This window comes from Eurosta solidaginis, chromosome 5, assembly GCF_040869045.1.
Source record: "Eurosta solidaginis isolate ZX-2024a chromosome 5, ASM4086904v1, whole genome shotgun sequence".
Taxonomy (NCBI): Eukaryota; Metazoa; Arthropoda; class Insecta; order Diptera; family Tephritidae; genus Eurosta; species Eurosta solidaginis.
The window spans coordinates 208,295,570-208,322,581 of NC_090323.1; the positions used below are offsets into that span (position 1 = coordinate 208,295,570).

Here is a 27,012-nt window from a genome sequence, read left to right on the forward strand (position 1 = left end):
TCACTAATCAGTTTGATTTAAACACGCTTTTGTAAAGTACCTGATATTCAAGTATAATTGTATTATTCCAAAAGTAGACTAAATAGAAAGCAATTAGCTCAAATACAGGGACAGTGAAAAATAACAAACACAAAAAGTCAGCTGTTGTGTTAGGCACTAATAGTAACACGGATCTCAATGTAGCCGTTCGTAAATCTTGGTTCCATTTATCGTCATTCACCTCGTCTGTTACTAGTGATGATATTATTAAGTACGTCTCTCAACACATTGGCATCGTAGCTGGGGAACTCCTGTGTTTCAAGTTGGTTAAGATAACTGGCGATAACTCATCTCGAAAGTGGTTTAATTTTAAACTTGGTCTACCTGCCAAATACAGCGACAAGGTCCTTAATGCATCAGCGTGGCTTAAAAATGTTAAAATCAAACCTTTTTTTCAGAAACGTGGAGTGACAGCACCAAAAACCCAATGGAGTCCTACATCGGAAATAAATTGCCTACGTCATCCACGTACGTTTGAGAACGAAAGCGGATATTGTTAACTCGTTTAGTGCGCAAATGGACTTTGATATTTTTGTTATAGTCGAAACTTGGCTAAATTCAGACTTTTTTGATGGCAAATTTTTCGACCTAAACATATACGATGTCTTTCGCAAGGACAGACATCCTTCCAAGACTGGCTCTCACAGGGGCGGAGGCGTTCTTATCGCTGTTCAACGAAAGTTTCGCAGTAATTTAATTACGCTTGATAACGACGACTCTCTACTTGATCCGGTATGTGTCTGTCTGAAAGACTCTTCCAGATCCTTCTATATTGTGGCCTCTTTCATCCCTCCGAATTGTAATCATGAACTTTACAAAATGCATGCAGATAACATTATATCTCTGGCAGAAAATATGTAATGGATGATAATTTGTGCATTTTAGGATACTTTAATTTAAGTAATGTCCACTGGTCTGAAAGTTCCTGTCTTTCATTTCTTTCGCCATCCAATGTAACTGCCTCTCACGAGACATTCTTTATTGATTGTATGCTAAGTCTTAATCTTAAGCAAATCAATCTGTTTTTTAACAAACTAAACAAAACCTTAGATCTCGTTTTTGTTAGCGATAATATTAGTTACAATATTTCGGAATGCTTGCTGCCTATAAGTCTATGTGACAAGCATCATGTACCTTTAAATATAAGTATTGATTGTTATGAATACATTTCTACTAGTCAAACTACTAGTGATGTGATCGCTTTCCAATACAATAATTGTGATTTTACTGTTTTAAATAATTTATTACAAGAAGTCGATTGGACTGCTCTTTTTTCATATTCAAATGTTAATAATTGATTTTCTAATTTTAAAAATTTTTTGTATGACTTTTGTTTAGAAAATATAGGAGTTAAAAAGAAACGGCCGCATAAAATTCCGTGGTACACTAAAGATTTAAAAAAGCTTAAAAATCTGAGAAATAAGTTTCACAAAAAATTTCAGACAAAAAGGAATATTTACTTTTATAATAAATACTAGCAGACACGGCAGACGTTGTTCTGCCCTAAATTTCGTCTATCTGCATACTTTTTAATAAGCTTTTTCAGTCTAACTCTGCCCTACCCCTCTACACTTTTTCCTGATCTTTTTATTCACCCCCCTCCGTCTTTTTCGCTTCATCTATCTCCATCTTCATCTCATTATATCTTTTTCTCAGTTTCCTTCTCTATTTTCTCTTCTCTCATTTTTTTCTCATTCTCCTTCATCTCTTATAGCCAGTCCCAGGGGGTGGTATGTATTTTGTTCTAGTCCCATTCCGAGTCTCACTCCCAGTCCCACTCCGAGTCTCAGTCTCAGTCCCAGTCCTAGTCCTAATCCCAGTTCCAGTCCGTCTCTGGTATATTTCCCCGAAAAAAGCATCGTAAATACTAATGAACACAAATTTATATACGAAATTTCAGGCAAATCGAATAGGACGTATATAAATAGGTATGTGGGTATTATTAATTCTTGTCTTTATTTCGGCTTCGCATGCATATTTATCAGTTTTGCCAGGTTGATGCGACTAAATTGAATATCACAATGAACTTTAGAGCTATCAGCAACTGCTTTCATTTGATATCCATACTGCACACACATTCTAGGGGTATCCGGGTCCATATTTTGGCCTATATCTCGAGACCTTAGTCACCAATAGGTATGAAAACTACCCTGTACTAAAGCACTCATCAACAGCTTCAATTTGATACGCAAACTGTAAAAACATTGTCTAGGCGTTCACGGGCCCACGTTTGGCCTACATCTCCAGACCGTAGCCTCCCAGTTGTATGAAAATTATCCTGTACTATAGCACTCATCAACAGCTTTCATTTGATATCCATATTGTATAAACACATTCTAGGGATACCCGGCTCCACGTTTTGATCTCAAGACCCTAGGAACGTAGCGAAAAAAAGGTAGACGTCGGCCGATTTTCAGACCTACCCAATATGCTCACAAAATTTCATGAGAATCGGTTCAGCCGTTTCGGAGGAGTTAAGCCTCTAAAACCGTGGCAGAAGAATTTTATATATTAGATAAGTATTTTGCCGGCAAATTTAACCGGTTAGATAAGTTTCTATACAAGAATTACATTCGCTGTCCTGAGCGCAGCATTAAAAGTAATCCGAACTATTTCTGGACCTTTATCAAATCCAAATGGTCTCGTTCTTTTATTCCCACGTCAGTTTTTCTCGACGATAAATCTGCTCAAGGGCCCGGTGAGGTAGCTAATCTGTTTGCTGCTTTTTTAAGTCAAACTTTTCTACTGATGAGAATTCGTCATCTGCAAACTTTTCTTCGAACTTTAGCTCTTACCTAAATTTTGATTCTCTTGTATTGTCTGTTGAGGACATAGAGATGGGTCTGACTTCACTGAAGCCCTCGTCTGAGACCGACGTTGATGGCCTATCGGCGATTTTGCGAAAGAAATGCCCAGCTCTCATCGAACCTCTTAAAATAATGTTTAATTTATCTCTGATTGGAAAGTAGCACACATAGTTTCGATTTTGAAATCTGGTAAAAAGAATGATGTTCGGAACTATAGACCCATCTCAAAGCTCTCTTCCGTTTCAAAACTTTTTGAGTGCATCGTAAAAGACAAATTGTTCTTTGCAACCAAGTCGCTTATTTGCCATAATCAACATGGCTTTGTACCAGGGCGGTCCACAGCCTCGAACTTAGCTGTGTTCACCGACTACTGCAATACTGCCTTTTCGGCTGGATTCCAAGTTGACTGTGTATATACAGACTTTTCAAAAGCCTTTGATAAAGTTTCTCATATAGTACTACTTAAAAAACTAGCATTTATGGGCTTCCATTCCTGCTTTTTGGAGTGGATAAAATCGTATCTTACTGATAGACGTTGTGTTGTTACCTTTGATGGTGTATTCTCACAACCTGTCATTGCCTCTTCTGGGGTGCCGCAAGGGAGCGTCTTAGGCCCTCTACTATTTGTTCTGTTCATCAATGACATTAGTAGGTGCTTTTCCTTCGCACATTTTTTACTTTATGCCGATGACCTCAAAATATTCGCCAAAGTCCAAGATGCCTCTGATGAAGCAAAGCTTCAATGCGATATCAACGCTGTTCATTCATGATGTCTTCGTTCTCGTCTCCCTTTAAACATAAAGAAATGTTTTAAAATGACATTTTCTAAAATTTTGCATTTTCGAAGTACGTCCTACCACATTTCTAATACTGTCCTTCAGAATGTTGTCGAAGTAAAGAACCTAGGAGTTTTTTTTTGACCCGAAACTGTCTTTTAACAAACATGTTGATTTCATTATTGCGAAGGCCTACTCTGTTCTAGGCTTTATTCGTCGGAACTGCCCCAAGTTCTCAGACCCTTATACTCTTAAAATGTTGTATATAACTTTTGTTCGCTCACACCTTGAATATGCAGTTTTTGTCTGGAGGCCGTATAACCAGGTATCAATAAAAAGAATAGAACGTGTTCAAAAGGTGTTCATTTATTCCGCTTTACGATCCCTCAAATTTGATACTCCCATTCCACCGTATGCATCCCGTATTATGCTACTTGACCTACAATCTATCGAAACCCGTAGGTCAATCTTATCTTTGACTTTCATGTTTAATGTTATTCATGGTACCATAGATTGTCCTTATTTTCAAGGCGAAATCTTCGCGTCACCTATCCTTTTCACTGGAAAAAAGTCAAAACTAAATTTGCCAGTAATGCTCCTCTTGCAAGATCTTTGCGCGAATTTAGTATTCTATCTCAGAGTATCTCCCTTGATTTTTCCTTGGGAAAACAAGCTTTTTTGAATATTTTACTCTCTTATTTTAAGTAGGTATGTTTCATTTTGTAACCTACACCATTGTTATTAGTCTGTAAGAAATGTTCTTTCATAGACAGTATTGAATAAATATAAATATAAATAAATACCGTATTGCAATACTGAGTTATTTATTCGATAGTTCAGCGATACGAACGTTAGCAGAAGGTGCAAAATAACCAGGATTTCCCCAAATTCGTTACTATACTTTTTTGCGCCCGCTACTTTCGAAAATGCAAATTTATTTGACCCATACTAATGTTCGTACATTGTATTCATTGTTAGTCTCAAATTTATATACAACAACTGGTGTTTTTCTTTTGTTTTTTAACCCTTTGAAATTTGCATCATCTCTCTTGGGCATTGGGCTATGTTGACTATAGACAAATGTGCTGATTGTTTTTAGTAAAAGCAAAAGGTTGACCTGGCGATTGTGTACTTTTGTATGTATGTAGTAAAAATAAAGTTTTCCTGCTAACAGTAAAAGTTTACTGCCATATATACTTCAAAAATATGTCCTTAATGCCTGCGTGAACTTCGGAGTTTTCAATAATGTACTCAAATGCCTTACGAAGTTTCTTTGTATGCATGTATGTATGTGTGTATATGAATTGTGAAGACTTTATACCTGTAAAAGTTTATGCAAAATAATTTTGCAGAGTGGGGTTCATCACTTTTGTAACAAACTGTATAAATATATACTGAATTAATAACCAAGTATCGGGTTGGTTATTAGTTCAGAGCAGAGAGAGACATTGTTAGTGGCTTATATATATTAACCTGGGTCGATTTGTATGGACGAAAGTTAAGCAATATCGCGCCATCGATTTTTCGATAGGGTTTGCGCTCAGGAAATAAAAGTTCCACTACGTATACACAAAAAAATAACATTCGAGCCTGCGACCAAAGAAATGGCGAAAGGGTCATTTTTTCGACCAAAACACTCCCCAAAACCCAAAAAAATATTTTTTTTTTTTTTTCAAAAAACCGTTGAAAAATGTTTGGTGATTTTTTTTTGGGTATGCATAGTGGAACTTTTTTTCTTGACCACAAATCCTATCGAAAAATCGATGACCCGATATTGGTTAATAAATCGACCCAGTCTAATATACATATATGTACTGTTTGTGTCATGTATGCAGATAAGTTCGTTTGTGTGGCTGCATGTGCTCAATTTTGTATGAAAAATATGAACAAGAGCAACCGTGTTAGGGATATTACTTCAAAAAAACTTGTACTGAAAAATTTTGTTTTGAAAATGCCGATGTTTACAAATTAATGAAAGGGGTCGAATTTTATCTTTACTGTGTCGATACATAATATTTAGATCCTACGGGCTACCAGATCACTGAGTTCAAGGGCATAAAAGGGCGAAAAGGCTGATGAGTTGGCAAAGGAAGGGTGTAGCACTCTAAGAATCTACATTAGATATCCTAATCAGCTTAGGAGAAGTAAAAAGCAGATAGAAGTTGCATATAATCTATCAAGCAGGAAAGGCGTCGAAAGAAGCGCGTGGCTCTAAAAGAGATACACTGCCTACTGGCGACACATGCTTGCAAATTAGGTCTTGTCAGTAAAATTAGATATTGGATTGTAAGCCGTAATCGTGTCCTGCGCTCACGAGTTCAAGGGTTAAGCTTCTAGTTGCGGCAGACTTACCAGGTCTCAAGGCAGCAATTAAGCGAGGTTTTATAAAGCTTCAAGTTTTGGAATGGGGATTTTCTGTTTGGTCATCACACAACTTATGGTAACTCTATCGACACATTCGGTCAATATGTGGTCTTTATTGATCTAAGTTATGATGTCTTATCCAACATTTCGATTTAGATTTCATGTACTATGCCCATGTTTTAGATCGCATGGCTGTTATCTAAATATTTTTGAAGCATTAACATTTTTGCTCTTTAGTACGAAAGAATACGGTATGCAAGTTTAGCGTAGTTGTAGGAAAGCAAAGAAAAGTAGAGATAAGGAAAAAAGGGAAAAGGAAAGGAGAGATAAAAAAACAAAAGCGTAACCGAAATTGAATACAGACACCGTGTTATAAATTTTTTATCGGTTTCGGTGACAACCCTTATCCATTTGCAACCTGTTATGACGGAATATGGGCGCGCTATCCGTTACTTTTTGACGAGTTATCCCCCTGCCATAACAAACGTTATCAACGAGTTATCGGTTTTTTTATTAATAGGATAGCGACTTCTTTCATCGATATTGAATAAATACTTTCTTTTATCGAAAACCTATCGTTTTGTTATTGAAAACTATAGCAATACAATCGATTTGTTGTTTGATTCTACCGATTTGTTATAGATGAGTTATCGGCGTGTTTTCGATATATTGTTTTATCGATAACTTATTAGTATGTTATCGAAGTGCTATCTGTTTGCTATCAATAACAACGTTGTCGACGGCTCACAAAACAAAACGATAGCACTGTAAGTATGATCCCTAGCCGAGCGCTTAAGCCTAAGGCCAATTTTGACGATGTTCATCGAAAACTTTCAATAGCATACACGTGAGCCTCTGATAAAATTTCAGATTTTAAGCTTTTAACTAGATGTTTAATGCCGACTCCGAACGGCCTCCGCAAGGCAGATAAGTTTTCACTGAGCAATTTTTCATGGCAGAAATACACTCGAAATGCTTGCGACATCACTGCCGAGGAGCGACCCCGCTTAGAAAAATATTCATCTAATTCAAAAAAGTAACACCAAAAACTTTAGAAACAAGTTTTTCCAATTAGAAGAATCTATTTCTAAGCTGAGTCGCCCCTCCGCAGTGTTTGGTAAGCACTCCGAGTATATTTCTGCCATGAAAAGCTCTCAGTGAAAACTCATCTGCCTTGCAGATGCCGTTCGGAGTCGGCATTAAACAAGTAGGTCCCATCCCGCCAATTTGTAGGAAAAAAAAAATAGGACCATGACCAAATTGGAAGAGAAGCTCGCCGTTAGATTTCTTCGGAGGTTATTGCGCCTTACCTTTATTTAAAATCTCAGAAACATTATAATTTCAAATTTTCTTGCACATATTGTGAGTTTCTTGTGTCTCTCATTCTAGAAAAGTTTTTTTCTACTTTTCATATTCGCAAATTCACAGATTTTTTTTGAAAAATCAATTTTCCGAGCTCTTTCGTTTTCAAAAGAGAGGACTGCCAGTCCACTTAATCGCTCACTACCCATCGAAGTTCGCAAATACACTAATAGTAGCTCATTCGGCACATTCGAAACGCCGATTTTTGCTCATCCACAGTTCAAAATTCAAGGTGAAGCAGAGAATTTTAGTGGATGGCCTAAATCGACGTTTAGTACGTGTCGAATACGGTATTTTACTCAATTTCTATCCTAGACGTCCATCCCGATATCTGCTTTTGGAATAGAAAGTGAAGAAAATTTATGAAAAATAAAAATTTTCCCATAAATTAGTGTATACATTTTTCGGTGAAACTTTTGCGGCTCGGGGGTTTCGGAGCCCTCGTAGCAGGGGGCCCTGGTGCACTACACCGCTTGCACCAGTCTCGGTACGGCCCTAATGGCGTGCTTTAGTTTTTCATACACGACACCAGATAGATGCAAAGATTTCGATTACTCGGTCAATAATTGTCGATTTATTTTATAATTTGGAAAAACTTAAACAACGTGACTTCAGGGCGGACAGGGCGACGGCTGTTACGATTATACCTTGTAAATCTCTTCAAGGCGTTTTTTCCTTGGAGTGGGATTCAAACCCGCACTTCTACGATGGGGGAAGGGTTACAAACACATTGAGCCACGTCATGCCTTAGTTGTTGTAAACTTGACTTGTCGTTATAAACTCAATTAATTTTGCTATAAAATGCAGAAGGGAATTACATTTTACACCAAAATTCATTCCAGCTTAATTTCGGATAAGTTCTGATATCTACTCGCCGGACAAAAAAATTGGTTTAAAAAAATTCATCTTACAGTTTTAAAATGTGGTTCCACAGAAACTACGTCTTAAGTTCAACTTCGAGACAATTTCCTAATTCTAATTCATTTGCAAATTAGCCACATAAGAACAAGTTTACTACATCACAACTTCTTTTACAGTTTTGTCCCTTAATTCATTTTCTGTCCATTTGCTGCACAAACTAGCTTTACAATTTAATTACAGCAACATTTTCAATGACATCGATTTGTGACACTTTATGAACTAAGTTGACACAGTTCTAACTGCTTAATGCAGAAAGCACTGCACCTAAACTTGCACATTTTAACATACTACACACACACACACACACATTTCCATTTCCATGCTGGACATATTTTGTTCACTTAAAACATTAAAATTGACTTGTTGTTTATAATAAAGTTGCAAATATGAAAACTTAGTTTTCAATAAATGTCCGACAAAGGCACTTTAAGTAGTTTTGCATGTGCATAAAGGATATCGATTGTGCTTTATATAATCGCAATAGTGAGTATGTATGTATAACAGGTGGAGCCGTATATACGAATATTTTTCGACATGTTCTCTTTTCGGTTGTTTTAACATTTGTTGCGCAACTTTAGCATCGATATAACGACAAAACCTATTTCTAAAGGCGCGCAAGGCCACTCATTCACCTAAGCAGGGTACTGGCTGATATGAAACGATGTATAAAAAATAATTAAAAAAAATTGTAAGTTAAACGGTTTTATTGAAAACAATACTTACATGAAGTAATAATAATAATAAAAGCTAGAAAATAATTAGGTAGGTCCTAGGAACTAGTCATCACACTCCTCATCAATATAGGGCGTTGATCAGACAATTTAATAAAAGCGTTGGATGCGTGAAATTTCTAAAAATGTGATTAGGGTTCAGTTGGTCTTATATATGATTATCAATAGAAATTTGACGCTTCCAACGCTTTTATTTAATTGCCTATTATTTCTCAATCTATTTCGTTCATTTAGTGACTCATTATTACAAGAACTCTTTCCTGACAATTTGTTACAATCTAAGTCCTCAATACGTAATCCTTTCAAAGACTTTACTCCACTCTGCGCCACGTATGCTTGTCCCTCCTCCAACTGCAAAATATTTTCATGTCACTTCTCCGGGCTATATGTAACATTTGTTGAAACAAATATGAGGCAAATCGGACATCATAAGTCACTTTCTATTCATATATGTATTATGTGTTCCAAATATGAACCAAATCAGACCACAAATACGATTTTTTTGAATATCTCGATCCGTGCGCCACCTAGCATCGATTTTTATACTCAGCTGAGCAGAGCTCACAGAGTATATTAACTTTGTTCGCATAACGGTAATCCGTAACGGCATAAACTAATCGAGATAGATATAGACTTCTATATATCAAAATGATCTGGGTGAAAAAAGAAATTCATTTAGCCATGTCCGTCCGTCCGTCTTTAAACACGATAACTTGAGTAAGTTTTGAGGTATTTTGATGAAATTTGGTATGTAGGTTCCTGGGCGCTCATCTCAGATCGCTATTGAAAATGAACGAAATCGGACTACAACCGCGCTCACTTTTTCGATATCGAAAATTTCGAAAAACCGAAAAATTGCGATAATTCATTACCAAAGACGGATAAAGCGATGAAACTTGCTAGGTACGTTGACCTTATGACGCAAAAAATTTTGGACAATGGGCATGGCACCGCCCACTTTTAAAACAAGGTAATTTAAAAGTTTTGCAAGCTGTAATTGGGCGTCGTTGAAGATTTTCTGATGAAATTTGGTAGGCACGTTCCTCCTATTACTATATGTGTGCTAAATAAAAATTAGCGAACTGGGATGACGAACAAAAAAAATTTTTTTTTTAAGTCAAATTTTAACAAAAAATTGAATATCTTTACAGTATAAAAGTAAATTATGTCATTCGACTCCAGTAATGATATGGTACAACGAAATACAAAGATAAAAGAAAATTTCAAAATGGGCGTGACTCCGCCCTTTTTCATTTAATTCGTCTAGAATACTTTTAATGCCACAAGTCGAACAAAAATTTACCAATCCTTGTGAAATTTGGCAGGGAAATAGATTCTATAACGGTAACGGTTTTTTGTGAAAATGGGCGAAATCGGTTGAAGCCACGCCCAGTTTTTATACACAGTCGACCGTCTGTCCTTCGGCTCGGCCGCTAACACGATAACTTGCGCAAAAAACGATATATCTTAACTAAACTTAGTTCACGCACTTATCTGAGGTCACTTTATCTTGGTATAAAATATGGCCGAAATCCGACTATGACCACGCCCACTTTTCCGATATCGAAAATTACGAAAAATGAAAAAAATGCCACAATTCTGTACCAAATATGAAAAAAGATATGAAACATGGTAATTGGATTCGTTTTTTGACGCAAAATATAACTTTAGAAAAAACTTTGTAAAATGGGTGTGACACCTACCATATAAGTAAAAGAAAATGAGAAAGTTTTGCAGGGCGAAATCAAAAGCCCTTGGAATCTTATCAGGAATACTGTTCGTGATAAGTCATATATAAATCAATTAGCGGTACCCGACAGAAGATGTTCTGGGTCACCCTGGTACACATGTTGGTCGATATCTCGAAAACGCCTTCACATATACAACTAAGGGCCACTCCTTTTTAACCCTCATTAATACCTTTAATTTGATACCCAAATCTTACAAACACATTCTAGATTTACCTCTGGCCCACCTTTATGGCGATATCCCGAAATCTCGTCCACCTGTAGAACTATAGCGCACTCCCTTTTAAAATACTCTTTAATACCTTCATTTGAAACCCATGTCATACAAACACATTCCAGGGTTACCGCAGGTTCAATTCGCTAAATGTGATTTTCCCTTATTTTGTCTCCAAACTCTCAGCTGAGTATGTAATGTTCGGTTACACCCGAACTTAGCTTTCCTTAATTGTTTTCATATGTCACTTTCTCTTCATGTATGTATTATGTGTTCCAAATATGATCAAAATCGGACCACAAATACGATTTTTTGAACATATCGATCCTTGCGCCACCTAGCGACAATTTTTTTCTTATTATTGCATTGTAACTAACATGTGAACTATATTCCAAGTTTCAAGCTTGTAGCTTATCGGGAAGTTACTTAAATTTCAATTACAAAATTCGTGCCAGCCAGCCAACCCGTCAAGTCAAGCTAAACAAAACCGTTTAAAAATAGATAGGTAGTTTGTGTGAGGATGCAAAGTTTCACGTTTTTTGTGGTCTGCATGAAATACCTATGATAATGAATCACTTGTCTTAACAATATATAACGTAGACGCAAGCATTTGCTGAAAAGTGAAGCTTCTAGCTGTCCAAACGGTGTAGAAATTGCGAAAAGTTTCTTATATGAACAATCGGTTGTAGGGACATATGCTATATACACGACAAATCTCTTCGATTTTTCCAGAAAGCAATATCTGCTATATACGAAAGCATATGGTGAAATTTAAAGCTTCAATTTGATAAATTGAGGAACATATAACAGAAATCCCCTTTTTCTGAAAAATCGGTTGTATGGAGGATATATGCTATAGTGGTTCGATCTGGCCGGTTCCGACAAATGTCTAATCGAATACCTAAATCTACCCGCTCTCCAAATTTTATCAAGATGTATCAAAAATTGAGGGACTAGTTTGCATACAAACCGACAGACGGCCAGAGGGACATGGCTATATCAACTCAGCCCTTCATCATGATTATTTCGGTACACTTATGGTGGGTCTACCTTTTTTCCTTAAGGACTTACATTTTTGGGATTCGTGAAAAAGTTAATATACCGTTTCATTTTCATGAAAGGTATATATAATTATATATAATAATTGAATGATGCTGTCTTAAGAAAAGTTTTACTGAAACTTAAAATTGAGCCAATATCGAACAAAAATTTAGTATCTTCACATATGTAACTATTTAAGCATTTTCAAATTTTTTTCTTTCCTTTGTAAATGTTGCTCATAATATTCTAACTTTTTTGTTACATGTGCTATTCCATTACAAAGCGTGGATTAAATAAAGTTATATTGAACATTATGTCACAACTCAAATATGCACCAAAAAACCACATACTCTCTTGTATACACTAGTTGCATATACATATATGTAAACATATTGATTTTTATCAAAAACCGTTGTTGAACATTGTATTACAACATAAGTTCTGTTACTAAAAGTGCATACACAACTTTTACGATCACCAAGGAAAATGTTACCTCTGCGTTGTTACCTCTCTGAATATACATACATACATATGTACATATGCACCTGCATATTGAGCTAACGGTAGTGCGATATGATATTATTGTAAATTATTGTAAGCCCTTTTAAATTGGGTTGAATCCTATCTCTCGTGTCGTAAATGTAAGGTCGTTGTTGATGGGTTCTCACCGCATTCGTTCACTGCGACGTCTGGAGTTCCTCAGGGTAGCATATTGGGTCCACTTCTTTTCATTTTCTTCATAAATCATATATCCAGTTGTTTCAAGTAAACTAATTTTCTTTTGTACGCTGATGATTTAAAGTTGTATTCGTCAATTACAAGTAAGGAGGACGTGTCTAATCTCCAATCTGATTTAGATAATGTGGCGATTTGGTGGTAACGAAATAATCTCAATTTAAATATTAAAAAATGCTCACATGTCTCCTACTCTAAGTCTCGCTGTCTTCTGCCTACATCTTACAATATTGATGGGCTTCCACTATCCACTTTAAGTGAAATTATTGATTTTGGTGTTGTATTCGATTCCAAATTTCTGTTTTTTAGCCATTTGAGCTACGTAATTGCAAAGTCATATTCAGCTCTTGAATTCATTAGACGATTTGGCTCTGACTTTTCGGATCCCTACACTTTAAAATTGCTATACACCTCGCTTGTGCGTTCCAAATTAGAATACGCTGTTTTTATCTGGAGACCATACTATGATTGTCACATTAAGATGCTTGAGCGAGTTCAAAAAGTGTTTGTCCGCTTTGTGTTGCGATCCTTAAACTTCAGAGCCCCGATTCCTCCTTATAGGAGTCGTTGTTTGCTTATTAGCTTAAAGTCCTTAGATACTAGACGGTCCATTCTGTCCCTCACTTTTGTGTTCGACTTAATAAGTGGATTAATTGACTGTCCCTTCTTGCTTGAGAGAATACGTCTTAATATCCCGCAGAGGAGTTTACGGAAGCACGATATTTTCTGGTTGGACTTTGTTAGAACTAATTACGCAACTAATGCTCCTATTTTTAGAGCTTTGAAAGAATTTAATTCGCTTATGAATCCTAGAAATCTTGATTTTTCCTCTACGAAAGATGTACTTAAACAAAGATTGAATGAACTTTTTCTTAGCTAATTAGTTTTAAGTTAAAATAATTATGGTTGTTATTTTTTAGATGCTTTTTCTTCTTGTAATTTGTGTGAAATTTTTTTATATTTTCTAGATTAATATTGAAATAAAAAAATAAATAAACACCACATATCACGACTAAGAGAGAAGATAGCATATACACTTTTTAGACCCGCGTACCTACACTCATTGCGTGCATACTCTGAATTCAATCCACCTGGTTGCAAACTACTGCACTACTAGTATGCATGTCTACCTTAACAGGCTAGTTAACTGTATATTATTTCCTTTATATTAGGCCGGCTGAGTGTTTGTCCGCATTTCGGATACAAATCTTGCCATCGATTTTTAGGTAAGTTCACCGGCCAGATCGACCTAACCTAACTTTTCCTGAAAATTGGAATTATTTTGTAAAAGCTACTTTGTTTGTCTTTCCCACTTCCCCGTCCTTGTCATTTCCCGAATCTCTACATAATCCTTTTTAATACATTAATATAATTTTTTCACCTGTCTCTCTTAATCCCGCTCTATTTGGTACCTCTTGTATCTCACTAATGAATAAATTTTTTTAGTATAATTCTATCCCTGATCTAAGTATTCCCAATATTCAATTCAGGCATAAATCACACCCCTTTCTAAATAACATTTTATGGAAAAGGCCGGTCGCTGGTTCATTTCCCGGAGAAAACAACTATATGTGGTTTGCTTAAGCCATCTCAGCAAGAATTCATGACTTTGCTCTCTCGGCAACCAATCTGTAAAAGGGAAGGTCTTTGCGGGAAATGTATATACCCTTGTGAACAGCGTCATTGGTCGCTCTGCTGTATTATCATAAAAGCAAAGAGAAGAAAAGAGAGCAATATGTCGTTTGTTTATTTTTTAAAGCATAACCTATTTACAGCAAAGCAGACTAGGTATTGCGCTGCCCAGTTGAAAAATTTAACACAATAAAACATGTTTTTTATTACAATAACTTTTAAAAAATACCCCTATGCAAATTATGGGCTGCCACTGCGTCTTCACTGTATCCTTATACATGTCTCCCTTCAAAACTCAATCTATACCTACGCTGTTGTTGTTGCAATAAAGACACTCCTATAAGGTTTTGGGGAGTGTTATTTGGTACGTTCCGGTAACGAGTACCATTGGGGTAGTAGCGTGATCAAATCGGGAACGATTTTATAGAACCACATAGAACCTTCTAGGCCATAACGTTCCCAAACTCCCACCTTTCTTGAGAAACTTCAGGACGCTAGAGCTTCGCTTGCTAAATATGTGTATGATACATTTATATTTGTAGCATGATTTTGCTCGCGTAGGTGAGGCTGACAAAAGTGCTGCAAAGCTGTGAATCACTTATCAACCCCTGAATCCCCTCTACCTACGTCATCTCCTGTTCCACAAGAGGGTTTTTTCCCTCCCATATCTCTTTTTGTCCGTTTTAATCCCTATCTGTCTGCGTCCCGATATCTTGACAAAGGGTTGTCAGCGCAATTTTTTTTTCTTCTACAACTCAAGTGTCAACCTTACATAGTCATATCTAACTGTTATCGAGATAGACGGACTAGTGCTTGAAATAAGCTATTTTACGGTACACGCCAGTTCAATACCGAAGAAAAGGCCATCAGCATCGACAGAACTCCCCGACGATATAACCTCCACAGCACGTTTTTCTCTATAAAGAAATGGAGGAGCTCCTTCATACGATAGGAATGTTATAATTTGTCAAGTTTCTTTCAAGTAATTTGATAATGGAGAGCTTTTGTTGTGAGTTAACACTTTATTTACAAAAAAGGCTTCAACTTCCATGCAGTCAAAAAACTAACTATCTAACGTCCGATTGTATTTTGAATTCATTTTCTCTAATTTAAAGCTTCATCAGGAACTCTCCCTCTCTCATTTATGTACTTATAGAGTAACTTTTTCAATTTCTTAAGTAGCGTCACGTGAGTAGACGTCGCGAGCGAGGAACCCGTAAAGGAAATCACTCTTACGAATGCCTTGAGGAGTATGAGACTGAGATTCGTACTTTGAAGCCTTCTTTTCTAAATATTTTTAAAGAACATTGATTTCAAGCAGTACTTTGAAGATACCAAAATGCTCTCAAAACTGTCAAAAATCAAAGCAAGCATCATAGGGTACTCTTTAATATCACTGCTTTACTGATTAGATCTATAATCTTAGCGCCAAACGCATTGTTGGCCATTAAGACAACTTTTTTAGACTCCGAAGAACGAACAAACTACCAAGTTCCGTACCTGCGCGTCGAAGGGGCTCAAGATACAATGGATGTGGATGGTAGGCGCTAGGGATCCCAATTAGCAAACGAGGCGATAAACGTGTACACGGATGGTTACATAGTAAAGGAAGGAGTAGGGTCTGCGGTGTACTGTGCTTATCCGGAAATAAAGAGATTCTACAAGCTGCCAAATTACTGGAGCGCTTTTCGCGGATGTAGCTGCCGTAAGCAAAGCAGCAGAAACGCTGAAAGAAAATAGCTTAAAATGCAGCCGTGCTAACTTTTATATTGACAGCCAAGTAGCTATTAAGACAATAATCTCACATAGCACAACAATACAAAGTGATTGTTAGCAAACCCAGGAGAGAATCGGGATATTGAGTTTCAGGACATACGGGAATAGGTGACAATAAAAAAACGGATGAGCTAGCTAAAAATGTACCTGCTCCGTAGACGTCCCGATCAGATTAGACGAGATAAGGAGAATGCGAGACTATTATCATTGAAAACAGAGGACTGTGGCCTCATAAGGAGTACTATGATTGGGCAAAGTATCATGACGTCAGGCTAGGTTAGGTTGAACTGCCGGTACATGAGGACCCCACATAGACTGAATATGTCCATAGTGTTACCAGAAGTTTGTTTTAACGACCAAACTGAAAAACCCTATCAAAAACCAGGACCTATGTTATAAAATAACTCCGTCCTCTTGGCAAATACTAGAAGCTTCCTAGAACTTAAGCCACTTGCTCCTTCTAGATCTCACAGTTGTATCACTCCTAATAGCTGGAGTCGTAGCCTGGCAAGTGCAGGGCACGAGCACAGAACGTGCTCGATCGTTTCCTCCTCCAACCCGCACTTCCTACATCTGCTATAACTGACCAAGCCTAATTTAAAGGCATGTGACGCCAGAAGGCAGTGTCCAGTCAGAATACCCGTGATGAGTCTACAGTCCTCTCTTTTTAATGATAGAAGCAACTTTATTAGTCTAAGGTTGTAAGACCTACACATAATCTTCGACACTTTACAGCCCCGCGCTTGAACCCACGCCATTCCTGCTTGGTCGATTATGTGCACCTCTCGCCTTCGCTTAATTTCGCTCAGTCTAATTGGGACGTCTACGGAGCAAGCTTCAAGGGATGCGCCCTTTTTAGCTAGTTCATCCGCTTTTTCACTCCCATCTATTCCCATATGCCCTGGGACCCAATATAGATATATGCTTCTCCCTGTCTCGATTCTCTCCAGGGACTGCTTACACTCTAACACGCATTTAGATGCTCTGCTATACGAGATTATTGCCTTAATTGCTGCTTGACTGTCAATATAAAAGTTAACACGATTGCAGCTTGGGCTATTTTCTTCCAGGGTTTCTACTGCTTTAGTTACGGCTAATATTTCCGCTTGGAAAACGCTATAGTAATACGGAAGCCTGTAGGCTCTGTTTATTTCCGGATCAGTACAATATACCGCAGACCCTACTCCTTCCACTACTTTGGAACCATCTGTGTACACATGTATCCCCTCGTCTGCCATTTGAGCACCCTTGCGCCAACTGTCCACCTGTATTGTGGCCTTAAGATCACCCAGGAAGCGAAGATAGGGAATCAGGTAGTCTGTTCGTCTTGTGATTGGTGACGCTATACTACTATGGCCGTATGGTCGGCGCTCAACCTGCCCCGAGGCACCGAGCATGGTTGCAGTTGTTAACGCTATGTTCTTTGCTACCAGGTCTACAGGTGGAATGTGCAGAATGGCATACAATGCAGTTATCGGTGTTGTTTTCAGGGCTCCCGTTTTGCTAAGCATAGATTGTCTGCATACCCCCTCTAATTTTTTGAGGTATGTTGTTTTTGTGTGGCTTTCCACCAAACAAGAACTCCATAGTATTGAATAGGGCTTACAATCGCTGTAAAATCCTAATGAAAGAAAGAGGGCGATAAGCCCCACGTACACGCCAGCATTCTTTTACATCCATAAAGTGCCGTTGAAGGCTTCTTCATCCTCTCCACCACGTTGAGCTTCCACGACAGCTTACTGTCTGGGATGATTCCTAGATATTTTGTGCAAGGTTTCTCCTGTAGGGTCACCCCTCCTAACTTAGGCCTGATCCAATTTGGGACCTTGTACCTCTTTGTAAACAAGACCATATCCGTCTTATCCGCGTTGACTTTCAACCCGACATTTGATGCCCAGATATGAATATCCCAAAGCGCCCGATCCATCAAAGAGCTAATCGTTGGAAGGCACCTTCCACTTATGACAATTGTAACTTCATCCGCGTAAGCCGTGAGTTTTACGGGTCTCTCATCGAATCGCCTGAGCAGTTGGTTGATGACCAGCGTCCACAGCAGAGGTGATAGCACCCCCCCTGCAGTGTTCCCCTGTCCACTGATTTCGTGGCCTCGTATAATCCCCATTGTGATGTAATCTTCCTGCAATTTAACATGTAGACGATCCATTTCGTTAAGGCTGGATGTACTTTAATGTAATAAAGACCATCCATAATCGCCCATTTAGAAACATTACTGAAAGCCCGGCAATGTCTAAGAAGACTGCTAGAGCATATTCCTTATATTCCAGGGATTTCTCTATGCTTATTACCACCCTATGCAATGCGGTGTCTACCGACTTCCCTCTAGTGTACGCATTCTGTATTGTGGAGAGCAGCTTTTCATCCACGTTGGACTTTATGTACACATCTATCAGCCTCTCAAAGGTTTTGAGCAGAAATGATGTTAAGCTAATGGATCTATAGTCTTTGGGATACACGTTACACATCTTCCCTGCCATTGGTAGGAAAGCTATACGAGCAGTTCTCCAAGAGTGCGGTCCATGATTCAGTCTTATGCACCCATCGAATATTATTTTAAGCCATTCCGCGACCGCCCTACTTGTAGCATGGTCGGGAATATACCATCTGGGCCCGACGATTTAAACTTAGAAAACGTCTTCACTGCCCAATCAACCTTGGTATCGGTAACCAAGCCCGGCACTACCCGCTCCGTGATCGAAGTGTGAGAGCTGTCTGCTGGCTCTTCTAAACCATCTCCCGATGGGAAATGTGTATCGAGAAGTACCTCAAGGGATTCCTCACTATTACGTGACCATTCCCCGTTCTCTTTCTTTATTAGTCCCTGGACTATGTTTCCCCTTGCTGGGACTTTTCTCAACCGTGCTGTTTCGCTGAAGCACTCTATGTCCGTACAGAAACTTTTCCATGAGATTCTCTTCGCCCTGGAAATGTCACGCTTGTAGATCCTCAGTAGATCCCTGTACTCGTCCCGATATGCTTCGCTTTCCGCGGTTTTTGCTAGCTTAAACATTTCTTTTACCTGTCTTCTTAAAAGAATCAGCTCATTGCTCCTTTGCTTTTCCTCTGAATCTTCTTAGAGGGCAAGCTTTGGTATACGAAGTCATAACCGTCCTTGTTTGGAATTCATTCGACTCCTCCAGTTCCTTCACATTGGCAACCTCTTTGGGTTGTCCCAGTTTTGTTTCTACCTGTTTCTGGAATTTAGTCCAGTTCGTTGACCTAGGGTTTCTAAAGGTTCCTCCCTTCTCTACCCTCTTTAGGGGAATACTGAAGCTGATATACGCATGGTCGGAGAAGGATGGTCTATCAAGAACCATCCAATCATACTTGATATATCACGCTCGGAGCTCGGTGTAATATCCAGAACATTGCTGGATGTTGGACCAATGCATGTAGGGACATTTCCCCTGTTGGCTATCTGCAAATTGGTTTGGAGGATGTTACAAAATAGAGATTCGCCTCTCTTTTTCGTATCTGCTCCTCCCCACGCATTGTGGTGCGCATTTGCATCTGCGCCTATGACCAACCGCCCTTTGCGCCCTTCCTCCTGTACTAGCCTTTTGCACTCCATCGGTGGAACCTCCGCAGCATGGGCCATGTAGGAGGACGCCAGGATAAATGCCTGCTTATTCTTTTGCTCAACAGCCACCACTACGAGGTCCTCAGTAATGTAATTAGGCAGCATATATGAATGCAGCTGTTTCCTTACCTTTACTACAGCTCGCACCCGTCCTTCCGTTTGCGCGTAGTAAACGCCAAACCCGGCGCGCTAAGTCCAGAAACCTTTCCTCCCAATGAGAGCCACGGCTCCTGGTTCGCTAGACTCCACTTTACTGTGTCTATAGGACTCGCAGCACCATTGGGCTGTTTGTCCCCCTCCAGCACTTTCGCCGTGACGTCGTCGTCCTCCCCTTGTCCTTTTGGTTTAGAGTATTCGAGGCCCCCTTCAGCCTCGCCGGGTGTTCTTCTGTGCGAGTCACAGCACCATTGGCGGTTGGTCCTCTTCTAACACCTTCGTGTTGACGTCGGGGATCTCCACCTGTCTCTTTCCCTTCGGCTTTTGAGGTCCTTTTCGACTTTGCCCACCTCTACCGTGTTAGGATTTTTATCCTCGAGTCTTCTTTTCCTGTGTCGCATGTAAATTTTGCCAGTGCCAAAGGACATTTTGCTAGGCTGCGTGTACAAAATATCCTCCGCCTGCTTGTTTATTTGGAAAATGTAGAACTGACCTTCCTCGGTAGGCCGAGATACAGTAAGTACCTTCCAATCCTGTGTCGGTATGTTCGGATACTGATTCTGCAGAAGTCGCATTGTATCCTCCGACTTCATCACGCATGGTATCCGCACCCTATACAATGTGATGTCTACCGACTTGCGTTTGGTGTACGGATGTTCAGTTGTGGAAAGCAGCTTTTGATCCACGTCGGACTTTATGTACACACCTATCAGCCTCTCAAAGGTTTTGAGCAGAAATGGTGTTAAGCTAATGGGTTTATAGTCTTTGGGATACACGTGATCGAACTTCCCCGCGTTTGGTAGGAAAGCTACATGAGAATTTCTCCAAGAGTGCGGTAACTTATTCAGTCCTATGCACCCATCGAATATTATTTTAAGCCATTCCACGACCGCTCTACTTGAAACATGTAGCAAGGCCGGGAATATACCATCTGGGCCCGGCGATTTAAACTTAGAAAACGTCTTCACTGCCCATTCGATCTTGGTATCGGTCACCAAGTCCGGCACTACCCGCTCCGTGATCGAAGTGTGAGTGCTGTCTGCTGGCTCTTCTGAACCATCTCCCGATGGTAAATGTGTATCAAGAAGCACCTCAAGGGATTCCTCACTATTACGTGACCATTCCCCGTTCTCTTTCTTTATTAGTCCCTGGACTATGTTTCCCCTTGCTGGGACTTTTCTCAACCGTGCTGTTTCGCTGAAGCACTCTATGTCCGTACAGAAACTTTTCCATGAGATTCTCTTCGCCCTGGAAATGTCACGCTTGTAGATCCTCAGTAGATCCCTGTACTCGTCCCGATATGCTTCGCTTTCCGCGGTTTTTGCTAGCTTAAACATTTCTTTTACCTGTCTTCTTAGAAGAATCAGCTCATTGCTCCACCATGGCGGCTTTGCTTTTCCTCTGAATCTTCTTAGAGGGCAAGCTTTGGTATACGAAGTCATAACCGTCCTTGTTTGGAATTCATTCGACTCCTCCAGTTCCTCCACATTGGCAACCTCTTTGGGTTGTCCCAGTTTTGTTTCTACCTGTTTCTGGAATTTAGTCCAGTTCGTTGACCTAGGGTTTCTAAAGGTTCCTCCCTTCTCTACCCTCTTTAGGGGAATACTGAAGCTGATATACGCATGGTCGGAGAAGGATGGTCTATCAAGAACCATCCAATCATACTTGATATATCACGCTCGGAGCTCGGTGTAATATCCAGAACATTGCTGGATGTTGGGCCAATGCATGTAGGGACATTTCCCCTGTTGGCTATCTGCAAATTGGTTTGGAGGATGTTACAAAATAGAGATTCGCCTCTCTCGTTCGTATCTGCTCCTCCCCACGCATTGTGGTGCGCATTTGCATCTGCGCCTATGACCAACCGCCTTTTGCGCCCTTCTTCCTGTAGTAGACTTTTGCACTCCATCGGTGGAACCTCCGCAGCATGGGCCATGTAGCAGGGCGCCACGATAAATGCCTGCTTATTTTTTGCTCAACCGCCACCGCTACGAGATCCTCAGTGGTGCAATTAGGCAGCATATATGAATGCAGCTGTTTCCTTACCATTACTACAGCTCGTATCCGTCCTTCCTTTTGAGCATAGTATACGCCAAACCTGCGCACGCTAAGTCCAGAAACCTTTCCTCCCGATGAGAGCCACGGCTCCTGGATCAGCGCCACGTCAAACGAACCCTCCTCAAGGGTTAAGAGGAGTTCGCTCGACGCCACTTTACTGTGTTGGAGGTTTATCTGTAGGACTCTCAGCACCATTGGGCTGTTTTTCCCCCTCCAGCATCTTCATCGTGACGTCGTCGTCCTCCCCTTGCCCTTTTGGTTTAGATTATTCGAGGCCCCCTTCAGCCTCTCGTAACTGTTGTGCCGGGTGTTCCTCTGTGCGAGCCACAGCACCATTTGGCAGTTGCTCCTCTTTTAACACCTTTGTGGTGACGTCGGGGACTCCACCTGTCTTTTTGCCCTTAGGCTTTTGAGGCCCTTTTCGACTTCGCCCACCTCTAGCGTGTTAGGGTTTTTATCCCCGGGATTTTTTTCCTGAGTCGCATGTAAATTTTGCCAGTACCAAAGGACATTTTGCTAAGCTGCGTGTACAAAATATCCTCCGCCTGTTTGCTTATTTGGAAGATGTAGACCTGGCGTTCCTCGGTAGGCCGAGATACAGTAAGTATCTTCCAATCCTGTATCGGTATGTTCGGATTCTGATTCTGCAGAAGTCGCAGTGTATCCTCCGAATTCATCATGCATGTTATTCATACCTTAGCTTTTGGTACCGTGGGGATTTGCGCTTTATCAACCACCTCAAACCGAGCATTCGTGCCTTGCCTTTGGAGGTTTGGAACCACTTCCTCCAGCCACCGCAAGCTCGCGATGTTGTCGCACGCTATCATCTTCACACCATTATACCATCCCACCGATTCAAAGGTTGGAAGGGGCTTACTTGGTTGTTCCCACATCATCTTAAGCATTAAGCTAATAAGCTCCCTTTACACAGATCTCCACCTTTCAGTAGTCATCTGTTCGAAAGCACTGCTACGATCAACCAGCGCCACACTCAGTGAGTGCTTTGCCACATCACTCATCTTCCCGGGAAAAGCCGAAGTCTTAGCTTTAACTCCCTTTTGCACCTCCGAGAAAGCCGGAGTCTTAGAGATATCTCCCTTTGACTTATCTCCTACTTCCGTAGTTGGAACTTCCCTCTGACACGCAGCTTTCGAGGTGGTTGCTACCTCGCTATTGGGGCACATCTGTCTTACAGTTTTGGGCCTACTTGTTTTGTCTATGCGACTGTCCTGCCTCGCGGCTCTGGGAGTGGGTCCTTTCTGCCTCTTGAAAGCAGGTTTGTCGCCTTCCGCCGAACGTTGCCTCTTCATTCTGCCATTCGACGCTTCTTCCTCCTCGTACCGGTTGCAGAACCGAGGGTTTCTCGCAGCAAACCTTTTGAACTGCTTTCAACTTACTTCTACCGCCTCATGGGCAAATTCCAAGCGCTCGATCTCCACTTCTGTTGGGTAGACCACTGCTCCCAGGCTTTGGACAATTTTTAGTACTGCACGGTACTGCGAGAGAGCTCTTTTACTGCTCCATACTCTTCTCCACTCTTCTACAGCTTGTTCATTTGTATGCTTTTCCAACACAGAGTTCATTAAGTTAGCACTACTCTCACTCTCCGAGTCCGACGTATCGCTTAATGGTAATGAGTCATACATCTTGGTCGTACGACCACCTGCCCAACAAGGCGGGCTCAGCGGTCCAGTATTATATACGGGGAAAGAACCGCCAGTCACAGCAGCGCCACTTACTGTGGTAAGGCCATCAATACTTCCCGAGGTGGCCTGGTATCGGGAAGGCTCCTTTCGAATACAGCCGAATTTATCCCCTGGCTGCAAATCGTTCAATAGGCACGGTCCGCATAACACCCTGGATTAGGGGTTGGCAGTTCTTGGTCGCACATCACGCCGCCCTCCTGTGAGGCGAAACGGCTTAGATGCCAGTCCTAAACAGCTACGCGTCATAGTCGGTCGCTATGGAGATCGGCTAAGCCCTCACACCAACGACAAGGTGCCTTCCCTAGTGAGGGCCATGGCGTCACATGCTTTAAAATTATGCTGAGTCAGTAGATAGCAGGCGTAAGAACTGTGTGGTTGAGGAGCAGACGTTCGAGCACGTTTAGTGCTCGTGTCCCGCGTTGGCCAGGCTAAGGCTCCAGCTATAAGGAGTTATACAGCTATCAGATCTAGAAGCAGCACTAGCAGCTTAGGTGCTAGAAAACGTCTATTATTTACCAAGAGGACGGGGTTATTTTATAGCAAACGTCCTGGTTTTTGATATGGCTTTTGACTTATTTTGTTTTGTTTCCAATATACATCACTTTCCAATATACATCACATTCAGTCTATGTGAGGTCCTTAGGGACTAGTGGTGGAATGATTTTCGAATTATATTCGAATAAACGTTACTCGAATAAACGAATAAATTTATTCGTTTAAAATAATCCGAATAATATTTATTCGAATTTTTTATTCGTTTATTCGCTTTCGTTTATTCGAATTCCTTTCCTTATTATTCTTATAATTTGAATAGTAAAATAAAAGACAATGCGTTTATGTTACGCTCATCGTTTGTGCAGACTATCCGAATAATAAGGAAAGGAATTCGAATAAATGAAAGCGAATAAACGAATAAAAAATTCGAATAAATATTATTGGAATTACGAATACCTGGCGAATAAAAAAGTTTATTATTCGATTAATTTTTATTCGAATAGTCCCATCCCTATTAGGGACAGACCAGTTCAACCTAACCTAACGAAGACTCTAGAAACTCGAACATCATTCATTGCTTCGGTAGCTTGATTTATTTTTATATTATCAAAATTGATTTGAGTCAGAATATTGTACTAGTAACAAAAAGTCTATGTTTTACTAGGCATGCATTTACACACGCACACATTCACTTCAATGTACATGTATATGTTTATATAAAGCCTTACTTCCACATATCTTGTGCAGTCATTAGGAAAAAACCACGAATTCACACAAGGGGAACTCGCTGCCAACGGGAAAAGTTGCAGCTGGCGGAAAAATGAGAGTTTAATGCAAACACATACATATGTAACATAACAAGCATACACATATACACAAGAGTACATACAAATATTTAAGGTGAAGACGTTATTTTGCGCAGAATTTACACATTTATATACTTCGTTGCAGATGTTTGTCCTTCGGGTAAATATTTCTGAATCTCTGTCGTTTCACAACTTTTTCATTTCTGTTTTTGTTGATGCAAATACCCGTAAGTTACGCTTCAATTGTCTCAGTGCAGGTACAACCCAAGGTGACTTTTTTAAAATTTTGTTATGCCGTGCAATTTATACTCCTCTTTATATGCAATTTACTCTCTTTTTGAAAGCATTTTTTTTAGACTTTTGTAAGATTATTGAATTTTTCAAGTGCTGAATATGGTCTTCATTGACTTTGTGTTGCCAACATCGCATGCATTGATTGGAATTTTCCACGCTTTCAGACGGAATGGCTTTTGTTCATTGCCAATGTCCCCGCGAGTGTCACCCATTCTCCCCCACAGATATTTCTGAGGTGGTACTAACTAAACAATACATAGAAGAGCTGCATAGGGAAGGCAAAAGAGGAGTCATGAGAGCAACACTGTGAGAACCATGAGAGAAGAAATGAGACATCAAGACATCCTCAATTAAGTCTTGTGGCTTATGGACCGTTTCTAGCCAAGAAACTTTGGAGGTCTTGATGGTGGCACACATTCCGGAGTGCACTAATGCTTCAAGCATGACTATGCCAGAAAGCGGTGCTTATTATTTGGAAACAGACTTCACAAATAACGCAGAACAGGAAAAGATACTATGGGCTATAAAATAATTCGAATATTCACCCGTTTTGGCAGCCGCTGGCGACAAATTGATACCCCATCTACATGGTATTTTTTCAAGATGTGTACAAGATGGTTTGGCTCTCGAAACCCCGAAAAAGGTACGGGTAGCCTTCATTCTTAAGAAGAAAACGAAATAAACAAATACTACGGGCCTTCTCTTTTCTTTTAAAACATTGTAAATACTTACCAGCCTGCATACAAGAGCTCAACACACATACCAAAAAGGCAATTCGGTTGGAAGTACCCTTCGCGAGGTAAACAGCGGCATCGAGAAATCACTGAATTGTAAAGTGTTCATCCTGGCAGGCTTCCTCGATCATTTGGGTGCCTTCAACAACGTTCAAACGGAGGTCATCTACAGGGCGCTTAAACAACATGAAACCCAAGTCTCTATAGTTGCATGGATCGATTATATGCTCATTAACTGGCTCGCCAAAGCACCTCTAGCAACTGGCTCGGTATGTTAAATAATTAGAGATTGGAAATGACAAGGGGACGACTAAACAGGGCCATAACGGACCTATCGTCTGACGCCGAAAATACCACTGCGGTTGTTAACTTCTAGGTGAAGAACGTAAGATATCGATCGAGAGAGTAGTCTGAGAAAGGCCTAGGTAGTGGTAGGGACATAACAGTAATCAAAGACGGATCGAAAATGGAAAACGGAACTGAAGCGGGATTGTGCTCATATGAGACGACTGAGGCAGTGTCTTCCAAGCGAAGGTCGATGCCATCAAGAATGCAGCTAAATTGTTCCAGGCCGCCTTAAGGAATCTGCGTAGATGGAGCATTACTGAAATATATAACGCATCTCAATATCCAATATCTCCCTTTTCTGGGTATTTGGGCATATCGATATTGAAGGGAATAAATTTGCAGATAAGATGGCCTGGAAGGTTTACGAAATGGACATAAGAGTGGCGGTCAGCTGTGTATGACCACCACAGAGTGGCGAAGAAAATCTAGGAATAAAAAAACAACAGTAAGGACTTGCTGTGGACAAGTCCGGATGAATACGGGGAAGGAAAGGAACTAGTTAGCTTCTCAAGGTAACCAAATCTGCACCGATGCTCCGACAATAACACTAACCACCAAGCTAGCTCTGCTTATGTCCGTATGGAGAAGTATAGAAGTAGATTCATCACTTTCCCTGCCGTTGTCCATGCAGACAAGACGAGTTAGATTCCTAGGTGCCCGGTTTTATCGAC

The 27,012-nt window shown here is 40.1% G+C and overlaps 1 protein-coding gene across 2 annotated transcripts in view; it reads right to left on the bottom strand.

Annotated features, from left to right (window-relative positions):
• Fife (regulating synaptic membrane exocytosis protein fife) overlaps window positions 1-27,012 on the bottom strand; it is a 297,378-nt gene that overhangs the window by 223,455 nt on the left and 46,911 nt on the right. The window lies entirely within an intron of this gene.